Source organism: Cinclus cinclus, chromosome Z (assembly GCF_963662255.1).
Source record: "Cinclus cinclus chromosome Z, bCinCin1.1, whole genome shotgun sequence".
Classification (NCBI taxonomy): domain Eukaryota; kingdom Metazoa; phylum Chordata; class Aves; order Passeriformes; family Cinclidae; genus Cinclus; species Cinclus cinclus.
Window position 1 is genome coordinate 57,617,104 of NC_085084.1, and position 12,607 is coordinate 57,629,710.

Below are 12,607 nucleotides of genomic sequence, written 5' to 3' on the forward strand. Positions count from 1 at the left end.
ATCTCTCAAACACCTTACCAGTCCTGTAAGATTTAAATAATAGGAAAACATAAGTGACAAAAAAAAAGTCAAAGTTCAAAAATTATTGGTGGATTCGGAAAGATGTCCTTGAAGATTTGCTACTATGTGATTACATTTCAGTTATGGCAGTCTTATAATAGTCTTATAATCAGCATCCAGTTTTGAAGTGATTGCAGTTGTGTTTATATATGCTTCTGTACTGTGCTTTCCTCCAGTACTTCTCTGTTGTGAAGTGCCACAGAGCTTGAGGGACCACAGAGTCTTTTATGTGGTTTTGATGATTTCTCTGCATATTGTTTTATGCATATCCTTTAGAATGTGAGCTCTATTTCTCCTTTTTCATCAGTATCTATATGGTGCTTCCCTACTGCATGTGCTTTCCAGCATAGACTGAGGAGATGGCAGAAAGAAAGTGCAGTAGCTGAGTTCATTCTAATGACAATTCCCTATAAGAGAATCCTTTCAATCCTAGCTGCTGGATTGTACTTGGTCAGCATTCACTTGATGTCATGGCTGATTTAGATAATGTGAAGGCAGCTAATGTTATTGCAAACTTCAGTTTTTTGAAGAATGGAGAGGGGAAAAAAGGTTTTCTTTGTGTTAGAGCTTGGCTTTATTCTTTCTTCCTGAGAGACCATATAGAGCTTGTACTTTGTTTCTTGTCACCAGTAAAGTCACAAAATTAACAGTCATGCCCAGACCTCTTTCAACTGTTACTTACTACAATATAATTTGTTTTATTTTATGTATATTTTTTAAACAGGTGCAATGCACAGTAGATTTCTCACTGACTTTGGATTGGTATCAGTCATAGCTATGGGTCCGTGAAAACACACTTTGATTACCTTAACTTCTTAAAAAGGAATGGGAGGTCATACAGTTTGAACCACTGGACAGCAGGTATTCCTCATGGACACAGGATCATCTGTAGACAGTAGATCTCACCTATCAGAATTCATGCAGGAACACCTTGCCCATCTTCAAATAGCAGCACCCCAACCTCAACTACTGTAAACTTGCCTGCCAGCCTGCACTTGAAAGAGGAATAACTCCTCAGAGCAGCAACATTGACAGTTCTATTCACTCCCTTGCCCTAAATTCTGAGGAATGTGTGGTTACAAACGAGAAGCCTTTATTACAAGTCCCACAGCCCCCAGAACTGCCAGTCCCACAGTTTTTAAGGCCAAAACAGCAAGAATTTTCAAATACTTTCTCCCCATGCAGAGGTGAACATAATACTAATTTTCTACTGCCATCAGTAATAGCAATTTTTCTCTAATAGCATGTATCCAGATGGTATTGGTTTAAGTAGACAGAAATCAGTCACTTCTTTACCACTCTTTTCCTAGTGCAACAAGATGTCTTGATATTTTCCACAAAATAAACTCATAATTTGATTATGCTCAGGGACTTTGTACTACATAGCAGTTGCTTGTAATAACTGTGTTGTTGTAAGATTCTTTATAAACAGAATAACCTAACCTTTTGACTCAACAAATCCACAGAATATTTTTATGTTATGAATTTTGTCAGTGCTATCAGGAATACTCCTGGGATGCATGAATACACCTTTCCATTGGTGACTAACAGCTGCTTACTGATGAAAGCAGCAATAGTCATGCTTTTATAAGGTGTCTAGGCTGGACATGCTGTAGAGTACTTTCTCTTGACCATAGATTTGCAATTGAAACCACTTCTGGAAACCACTGTTTATGCTGTAGAAATTAATGATGCATAACTCTCACAAAATTTGGAGTCTGGTTCTCTGTGAATAAGTTCTTGTGCATCAGATGAAAAAGTACTTGACCATCTGCTCTTGAGTCTTGCAAGTCAAAACAGAACATTTAAGTTTGCAATACTTATTGGCTCTGGACATGCTGGAGATGAGGATACTCCTTTGGAGGAGTTATTTATAATATTTTCAAAATTTACTGTACATAGACATGAGAATTTAATGTATAGAAAAGAATTAACATTAAATAAATTAAATAAATGAAAAAAAGACACCGGTTGATATCCAAGTGAAAGTGGAGAAAAGGAGGGAGATTTCCCATTTTATTCCAAGTGTGTTGCTTCTGTCCATTTTCTGTTTTTCTTCACTATTTCCCTTTGAAAACTCAACAAGTCTGTCCCTCTTCCTCAAGGCTTGCAAACTTGAAGCAGTATCATTCCAGAGCTAGTTGAAAGTTAACTGCATGTTGAGTGCTCTGCTGAGTCAGACCAGGGGTAATACAAATACATATTCATTGTGTGACCTCTGAGATCACTGATCTGGTGCTCAAAGTGGTGGAGGTGGTGGGTGTAATCCACAGCACACAGAGAGAAAAGAGGTGGACTCTCCACATGATCGTTTTGGAGGAACTTTTCTATCTCTCTTTCACTACAGGCAGAGCCTGACTCTTGCTGTCTTCAAAATTATATGTCTAAAGACTGAGAATCAATACTGGGATCTTTAAAGTAGCCCTACATAATAGCTAATCCACCTACAGTATGTGTTGCAGAGCAGCACAAGAAGGTGAAGAGTACATCAGCCACTTCAGTGTCCCTGGTTTGTTTATTTTGAACTGGGATTTTTATCTGCTGTGCCTGATTGCTGTGTTCCTAGATGCTGCCAATTCTGCCTTTCCTTCTTGGCCTGATTATCTTGCACACATGTAATATAGTCCATTTTTTGGGGAGGATAGGAAGTAGAAAATTCAGCTGAAGGGCTGGCATTAGGGAAGATTGTGTATAAACACTGTGGACATGGTAAAATACTGTGGACTTCAGATACCAGCACTGCACCACCTCTCATCAATGCAGCTCTTTTGGCATAAGTTTTGTCGTGAAAAATAATACAGTTTTTAAAAGAAAGCTTTTTACTGGATATTATTCTAAGAAAGTAATTTATTTTAAGATTTGTACATTTCAAGCCGGTCAAATTAGAACTGTGATTTAGTGTTGTGATGTCCAAAAGTTTGTCATTTGAGGATTTAGTGCCAGAATATATGTGCTTTATGCACATCTGAATAGTAATTTTGTTTCCTAGGAAGTCTAGTAGCTATTCTTATTGTTTGTCTGTTCATTCCTACGCGCAGACAATGGACTTGTGGGTGTGAGCTGGACCATGTTCAGGCAAATCTTGAGTGTTCTCATGTCTTGTCTATTGTAATAAAAATCCCTGATCTTTCTGGAAACAACACATATTTTCTGAAAGCACCAGTATGTTCAACAGTTCTACTTGTTTCTCATCTTCAGTTAATGGAAAGATATTTTTGAAGTTCATTGAGAAGTATTAAAGATAAACCTATCCCTGCTGGTGTAGGTAGTTGCAGGAGGTAGCTGTGGGAATAATTAAGGACCTCACATTCTGTTTTGCCCTCAGCATTATTGGTGGACACTACAGGAGGGAGGACCCTGCTGGGGAAGTTGGATCCTTTAATCTGAATCACAAAGGTCATACTTAACACATTAGGACAATTCATTCAAAGTTTAGGAGCAGTAATACAATATACTGTAGTCTTGAAGCAGCCTGAATTTGGCTGATGAAGAATTTTTTTCTGTGACCAAAATGTCACAGTGACATGCTGTTAGCTGCAGCACCTCCAGCCACAGCACTCACAACGTGTTGGAGAGGTCCAGTGTGGACAGGGTGAGGGGAGAGGCAGCCTGTCAGCCTGTTTTTTGGCCTTCCTGTGGTTGTGGTTTGAGCTGGTGTGTCTGGCAGGATTTTCTGTAATTTTGAGTGGCTCACAGTCGTGAGTGCCTTAGCCATCCCCTTGTGTCCGCTGTTCTCCCTGGAAGCAGGTGACATTACATATGGGGGGAATTCAAGCCTTGAAACCAGTCTGGCCTTTTGTTCTAGCTTGACTGCTCTACTATAACCAGAGCAGTCAGCATGTGGGTGTGTGTTGAAGACTCTGTGTTAGAGTTGTGAAGACTTGACATAAATATGCTTAAAATGGAGTTTGAGGAAGCAGATCTAGACGTCTACCCCCTAGCTGGGGCACTTCAATAAGAAATACAGAAATTTGTGCAGATAGTCATGGACCTCCTTTGTTGTACTTTTCCAGGTATTGAAAAGAGACCTGTCATTGTCCATTTCTGAGTTTTCTATTGTGTTATTTCTGACATAAAGACAATTCTATATATTACTTTCTGCTTTCTTGCAAATGTTTCTGTAATTTTTTTATGGTAAAATGAGTCAATTAGCTCATTTGTTCATGTGTAAGATGAGCTTGTATTCTGTTAGAGATCATTAGAGCTCTTTATTATCCTGGAAATAGGTGACAGACATTACATCTTGGTATTTGATTTGATTTGATTTTCCCTCCAGAAACTCTGGAAGAAGAAATAGCTCCAGTGCTAGTAAGCTGTGTGAGAACTGTGAACTTGGTCAGGGAGGATAATTTGTCTTCAGTTGCCAAAAGAGCCTTGTTTCACTTTTGAACAATAACCACACAGGTCTGTGAGGAGTGTTATATGCTGAAATGTTAATCAGTAAGCAGATTGAGCCACACTTGAAATCTCTTTAACATACTTGTTTTGCCCTCTAGTACTTTTGTTTTTTATGTGTCAGTTGGCGCAGTCTGAAAAAAGACATTAATCAGTATTCCATGCAGTTCCCTATGCAGAAAGCTTTACTCAAGACTCACTTTCTTATTCAGTTGTTTTCTATGATCAATAACCAGGCAGTTTTAAAGCCTGGTTATTGATGAAATTTAAGTATAAAAAGGTAAGTCACAATGATCTTAGTTTTATCCAGCATGACACATTTCTCAGCTTTGCGTAATTTTGGTGGCCTTGATATGCTTGAAAAATAACATAGAATCCATCAGTGCAAGGAATGCATTGGCATTGCAGCTCTGGCAGTTGTTTGAGGAAATCCATTTGGAAGACAGTAAGGATGGGCCTTGGTACATTCTTTTATCTAGGACTTTCCGAAATGGCACAGCTGTGAACATGAGACTCCCTGAGTTTAAATCTGCAATTAGTCTTAAGGGCTGGATGACCAGCAGTCCTGTCTGGGCTTGAGCAGGTTCACTGTTGCTGTTGGTATGCCTGTCCTAGAGTGTGCAAAAAGTTTACTTAACTTTTATGTAAAAGCTAGTGCATAGATGCCTGTTGCTGCCACTCCTTTGGAGTGCTTATTTCAGGCTTATTTCTTTTCTCCCTTATCTTTCATATTTCAGGTATGTTCAACTCCTGAACAAAAATGATATTCAGGCAGCTCCTAAACAGAAATGACGGATGGTAGGGAATTATTTATATTGACTCTGTACTTTTAAAATCTTTATCTTAAACATTCAGAATTACATTTCAGAACAAAATGCTGAAGAAAATTAAAAAAGCTAGTGATGCCAAAATGCATATTGTACTATGTGTTATAAAGGCTCCAGGCAACTTAGAAAAATGCCCTGAAGAGTCTTAGGCTTAATGCCAAAATGAGCTACTTTACACAAGAACTGTAAAACCACTCAAGAGTATTAGGCATATTGCCAACAGTTACCCAATCTGTGTTGAGTGTATTTTAACTTCTCTTGTACTGCATCTTATACCCTTTACCCTCCACCTTGTGGACTTGGACAGTGAGATTTAAAATTAACGGCAGCCATCCAAAATACAGTATAGCAAAGGTGTTGGTTTAAGTAAGGCTCACATTTCTTTGATTTACCCAGACTAATTTTTAGTTAATCTTTCTGACTGGGGCAAACCCAATGAAGGAGATGAGGTGTATTTATCAATAGCTTTATGACACCTGTTTTCAGGATGATGACAGCTTATGATTTTTCTTCACTGTCACTGATACTTATTGATGCCATCCTAAAACTGGCTAATGAGTTCTGTATCCTCCAAGTTTACAGGGAGGAAAATTAGATGCCTCAGGTCAAGCCATCATAAACAAGAATACCAAACCAGATCAAGCCATTATATTTTCACTTTACGCTGAGAATCAACTCTAGTTAATGATTTTTCACTTTTGTTCTATCACCAGGAGATGGCACTAACAAAATCTGTTTTAGTGCAGGGAGATCAATGTTTCAGCCACCTTTTATAGTGGAAATTAGTAATAAAAATCCAGTTGAAGTATGAAAGTTCTGGAAGTTTTGTACCTGAAAATTCTTGAAAACTATATTGAGGCCACCTGCTCCTCTGGGTGAATTAAGATTTCACCATTTTGGTATGAATATGGGTAAGTCACGTAAATTTTCAGTGCCTCTATTATTTTTGTTGGCAAATTTTTGGGAAGTTATTTTTACATTCATAAAGTGATTTGAGATCTCCACATAAAGTGCAATTTATTGTCAAATACAAAATTAATTTTAGACCTGTGTGTGCACCTATAGAGAGGGAACAGGTTGTCTATGTCTTTTCATAGAGGAACAGGCTACCAAGAAGCTGTCCCGCACACACTTCAGCATAGAAGTCTAAAGTTACTAAATTTTGCAGTTGGATTTGGTGTTTTGGCATATTTTTACTGTGTTCTTCCAGAACTATATTGCCTTTCCTAGCAGTCCTGTAACATTATCTTCACCATGGTAATGTATTTCTTTATTTGGTCCCTGCTGCTGCAGACTTCTGTTAGATGGTGCTGATCAGGAAGCAAACCCACTGTTTCCTTTGATTTAGCTGCTCTCTCCTACCATTCACCCACAGCAAACAAGGAGAACAGAAGCTGCTCTTCTGACATTTATTCTGTACCTAAAATGCAAAGCTATCTTTTGTTTACTTTCAGGGTCCTCGTACAGTTATAAATGCAGAGAACACTCCTGCAAGGAGAAGGGAGTTGAAGTTAATAATTCATATAGGTCCATTCCAGCTTGAAACATGCTGTGATTTTATGATTCTACAATTCATCTGTGAGTAGAAGTGGGAATGACCTAAAGAAATCAGAAATTGTCTGCACTGATGAGATTTTTTTTGTTTTCTATTTTATTTATGCTTAGTTTTTCCAAAGCTGAATTTTGTAATTAGTTCTCTCTCAGAGTTCAAGGAATCTGGGGCAAAAAGTATGACTTTTTTAAAGGACCAGGCTTCCATGTTTGAACTTTGGCTTGCTTGGACACTAAACCCCTTAACATGTACCTGACCAGTTTCTAACTGGGTTATAAACAGCTTGCTCGTGTCCCTTTGTTTATGTTTCTGTTCCTCTTATACTTTCCAGGCTAAATTTCTTTTCAGGCCACTGAAGTGTTTGCAGGCATATTTATATACCTTATATTTACCATATATTCAACTTGTAGAGCATATCTTTCACTGGTAGTGGTAATAGTGTACACCACTTTTCCAGCAGACTTGAGATACGAGCTCAGTATGTGTTGAGTGGAGTAGAAGGGGCACGAGGTATGGAATACAGAGATAAAGGTATGCATTTAACTGTCATATTTGTGGGGCTAAGTCAAACACTGCCATTTTGTACTGATGCTTGTTAAATTCTGTTTGTGATAAACATGGCCTTCTCTTGTTTCGTAGACATTGGTTCTAGAGAGATTTAGAATGGTTTAGGTGTCACATGTGCTGCTGAAGCTGATGAAGTGTTGAATATTTTTGAAGTTGGAAATCAGCTCAGTAGTCTCTCCAGAATGTGGGGGGACCAGAAGTTCCCCTGAAGGGGATGTAAAGAACACATCTCACATGAAATGTAGGAGAGCCTGGGGCAGGAGTAGGGAATGAGTTTTTTTCTTCTGTGAGCCCTTTGCCTGAGTTTTGTGACACAGGATACAGCTGAATACATAGGCCCTTGTGGAAAAAATGAAAAACAACAAACCCAAGCAAACAAATTACATGTTCAGACAATGTTCTCCAGTTGCAGCTCTAAATACATGAAATGGAACTCGAGATAAAAGTCTCATTTCATTGAGGTTTCATGTAGTCAGTTGTACAGATACAGTTGATAAAATCAATGGTTTAAGTGGTTTTTCCTGGGCTTTTTAGAGAAGTCTATTTAGTCTAACCATTTGACACATTATTGGTGTGGTGGCTGTGTGGGGGTTTAGTTGCTGGCTGGAGTTAAACCATGAGTTAAGCTTTGTTTGAGTGTTGTGATTGAGTGATTGTGAGTGGATGGTATACATGGTAATCACATACTTTTGCATTTTTACTTCCTTCTAGTGTCAATCCCCCTTTTCCCCTAAAATCAAACAAACAAAAAGAAAATAATAGAGAAAATGTGCTTGGCCACTGCTATCTGGTCTGTATCTCATCTGCAGGGAAATAAACTCCATCAGATTAAAATCTTTCTCCCACTAAAGAACTCATATTTTGGTTTCCAGCAGAGCAGTGGGATAATGTTCTTTCCCTGCAGATTCCCTGCCGGAACTGCTATCATCTGCTGGAGAATCCAGGTTCTTCTACTTTTACAAATATTTTTTGAGTGATTCCTACCTTGTATTTAGTTAAAGTCCTTTACAGAATTGAGATTTGAAGAATTAATTACTAAAATATTTATCAGTAGATTAAAACTAGTAGTTTAAAAAGCACCAATAGATTAAAATTTGCAATGTGGCTAAAAAAACACTGACAAATATTTGGAGCTGGCAAATTGAAAATAGCAAATGCCAACTGGAAATGGCAAGCTTCAAAGTCACTTTTGCCCCAGAATGTTCTCTCTTTTTCCTATTGATTGAAGATTATACTGAAAATATAAATAATTAAATTTGACAGATTTTCTTTCTTGGTCTGTTGTCCCTAACTGGTTTACCTCTACTAAATAGTACTAAGAAGGTTTTGGAAATGGAATCTCTGTGCAATGTCTGATCCAGTTCTCCAGTTGTTAGTGGAGGTAACAGCTGTTAATGCTGATGGAGAAGGTTGGTTGGCCTTTATGCAACAGATATGCCAGGCCCTACATAATTTTTCTAAATTAAGCTATTATAAAAAATAGGGTAGCTAACATAACTAGAGAAGAGACTAGAGGTAGATACTAACTAGAGCTAACATAAAAAAAAGAGTAAAAGCAGTAAGAAGAGAAATCAAAATGTTCATTAATAAATGCCCTATGGTCTGTATGTAGAGAGTCCTTACTGGCAACCAGTGCAGGGATTTGAGTGCAGTGAGGCATGGTTCTTCCCAGCCCTTTTGCAAGTTTCTGTGCCTGTGCCTCTTTCCCCTGAGGTGTGACTTTCTGTCCACCCACAGCTCTGCTTCTGCTCCATCGTGGCCTTGTGTTGTACCCTGTAGTCCCTCCAGCCCTCTCTCCCTCCACTAGCCCAGCAGTTGCCAAAAGCTGCCCAGCAGCTCCTCTCTTTTCCAGGGGTGACCTTGGTGCTGTTCCTTCTAAAAGGAGCCCATGCAACCAGGAGCATACTGCTCGGGTCAAGCTGTCCCAACTTCTTTGCATTTTCAGCAGCTGTGAGATAGAAGACCTTGAAAGCATATTGAGAATGTTTCAAGAAAGAAGAAATGTTATCATGTCATTTCCAATAAAAAAAGGTTCCAAAAAGGTTTTGAATTTCCATTCAGAAAGGGGATTATGTTTTATTAACATTATAATTTATTCAGATTTTCTTGGTTATGAACACCAAGAGTGAAGATTTCATATGAGCAAAGGAAATTGTGCAGGTTTTTCTGTTGAGGTGGTACTTAGTACTGACTGGACTGAAGATGGAAATACAGAAATGAAAAAGCTCTTTGCTTTTCAGTATCCTTAAATCTTGGGGTTTTGATGACAAATGTTTCACTTTATTTCACCTGAATGTCTCTTTTCATTAATGTTATTTGAGTACTTTCAACTAGTGTTAAATTCTGCCTTTTGCACAAAAGAAAAGTTACCTTTACTGGAAGTTAAACAGTACAGTATGTCTGAGTCTGTCTATTTCTGGGACTTGTATGAGATTTGGCCAGTGTAAAGGCCTTGGGGTTACCAAGAGTTTTACTAGGAACCTTTTGGAAATATCATAAGTACATGTTTAAAGAAGGAAAAAGAAATCTCTATATGCAGTTAGTAAGTTTTTACTTAGAAAGTTAAAAAGAAAAGAGGTACTCTTACTGAAATGGCACTTGAGAAAATCCAGAACTTTATAATTCATGCTTTATTCAAATACCAGTATAAATATGACAGGCAGTCATCATCATTGCTGACATATCACTTTGGCAGCTAAATACAGTTCTTAATTGTATAATACACAATTTAACATGCTTGTTCTGTCCTCCTGAGACATTCCTAATGGCTTGTTTCAGAGTTCAGTTGTGGCATATTTGACCTAGATTGAACTTACACTTGTTGTATGCTAGTGTTTGAACATTTGTTAATAAATCTGCAGTTGGCTGTCAAGTTCCAGCTAACCAAACTGTAATTGGCCTGTCAATCAGAATTCACAAATAAATGTTGTTTGTAAAAAAACTACTGACCCAGTATTGATGTCAATTAATTAGTGAAATATATCTTCTAACACAATTCACTGTTTCTTGTGAATGTTTTGACGCTTTTAGCACTAAGAGAAGACTGCTTCGATAATTACTTGCTTAAACAAGTACCTATAAAATTAGTTGAATTTCAAATAGAAGGAAGTGTTAAAAAATCTTTTAGTAATATAAGAGAAATGCTGTTCATCTTAGGACCTCAAGATGGCCTGATGGAAGATGGGTTTGCCATGGTGTACCTTCCCTGGCCTACCCATGAGCAGTGGGATTGTTAATCCAGCTCCCTGACTTTTCTTTGTCCAAAGAGATGCAAGACTGGTGTGTTTCACCTGCTTAAACTATACTGGGATTCTTGATAGTTTAGCTGCACCACCAGGAGTGGTTTTCTATATTGAGTTCTTTCTGTGTCCATACCTTTCCAATTTTGCATGTACTTTCTCCACTACTTCTCTTTTTTGGCGTGAAGTATGGTTACACATCTTAGTTCCATGTGAAAAGCCATTTATTTTTGAATGCATCATGTGTGTTCATAGGGAAATTTCTGCCATATTTGTCTCTGAAATTACTGGTTTCCTGTGATGGGAATATTGTTTCTGACATCTTGTTTGGTTGCAGTGAATTGTTTAACTGCACTTCTTTTGCTGTCAAGATGGAAGAAGAAGTAGAGAAGTTATAATGAATTGTTTTTTTGGTTCATTGAAAGGATTAAAAAAATTAATGGAGAGAGAAAAGAAATGAGGACATTATTTTATATTGATTTATGTTTTCACATTAGTTCTTTAATTTGTAATCACAAACACTGGGTAGTATTCAAATCCCAGTAAAACTGTCAATTTTTGCTCATTCTATTACTCTTAAACTGGAGTGGGGTTTGAAAGCATTTGTTTGATAACATGGCTTTGTGTAATTAATAGTCAAATTACTAACTCTGCTTAGAAACTTGTATGAGACCAAGCCCATTAATTTAACTTTTTTTCTAATGTCTGCTTTCAATTCCTTTCTCACAAAAGAAAAATCACTTGCTAAATATGGAACTGCTGAATGTTTTATAACTTTAACTGGCCTCATGGCACTCCTGTGCACAAGTTAGGTAGGGTTGATATCTCACCATGATATTAAACTTACTGGGCATTTGAAATGTATAGCAGCTTTGAGTGTGCCTGAGGAAATACTTGAGAAACAAATGAATCAGACCACATGTCCAGTTAGCTGCTGGAAAACTATTCACCCATGCCTTTTCTGCAGAGTCTTCTGTGTGGTAATTACCAAAGGCCACTGGTCCCTACCAGCTGGGATGTGGGTAAGTGTCCCCAGAAAGCCAATTCTGTCTTCCTTCCCTCTATGACAGCTCTGTCAACTAGCATTTCTAGAAACCAACACACTTGTGCAGTGTGTGCCTTGGAGCTTCATCCTGTACCTCAGATACCTGCACCTTCCCCTTCTCATTTGTATCTTCTTGGCACTCCTCTTGACTTCCTGCAGCTCAGCTTCTTCCAGGTGTGTCAACAGCAGTGATGGAAAGCAAAGCTAGCTTGTACAAAGAGCAAGAACAGTGAATTGTAATTTTGAGAGGTGGAGAAACTGAAACTTGGGGCTTGCAAGGATTCTCTCTTTCACTTGTGTGGGGAAACACGAATCTCCCCAAGTCCACTGAGGAGTTCAATATGAAAAATCAGTCTAAATAGATGCTGATTTTAAATTTTGCCTTTGACAGATATAAATATTACCTGATACAGGGAACAGCTACTGAAAACCTTTTGCCTCCTATGTATTACTCTGTATAAAGTTAAGGGCTAGTGGAAGTGAAGGATCATCATCTGTACCACAGGAGATGAAAATGTCAGTGTACATAGGGCAACCAGGATTGGAGCTGGAAAGGGTAATTCAAATGCACATATAATTACTTACCAACACTACTCTTGAACTGAGCTTAGCTTGTGATTTGCTTCAGTTCTTGTGTGGGGTTTGTAAGTTTGTTTTTATAGCTTCAGTCTTAATATTCAAAATACTTCCTTAGGCTTGTGGATTTTCTTATCATTGTGCACTATGATTTTTAAGGGATAAAATATATTTTTTTATATTTACTTTGAAATGGCTGAAGTCTTCAAGCCTAAAACGGAGTGCACAAATCTTCCACCTAGTAAAGGGAAAAAGATCTTTGTGTGCATTCTGTAGAAGGCTGATGCATCAGTATTGCAACTTCAATGACTATGGTACTTGAAAACTGTACCATAGTCAGGAGAGG

The 12,607-nt window shown here is 38.0% G+C and overlaps 1 protein-coding gene across 1 annotated transcript in view; it reads left to right on the forward strand.

The window, feature by feature from the left end:
* Positions 1–1,204: 1,204 nt before the first annotated feature.
* GLIS3 (GLIS family zinc finger 3) overlaps positions 1,205–12,607 on the forward strand; it is a 143,612-nt gene continuing 132,209 nt past the window's right edge. Inside the window, exon 1 of the mRNA XM_062513254.1 lies at positions 1,205–1,247. The gene's annotated coding sequence lies outside the window, so the exon portion shown is untranslated. The remainder of the gene's footprint in view (positions 1,248–12,607) is intronic.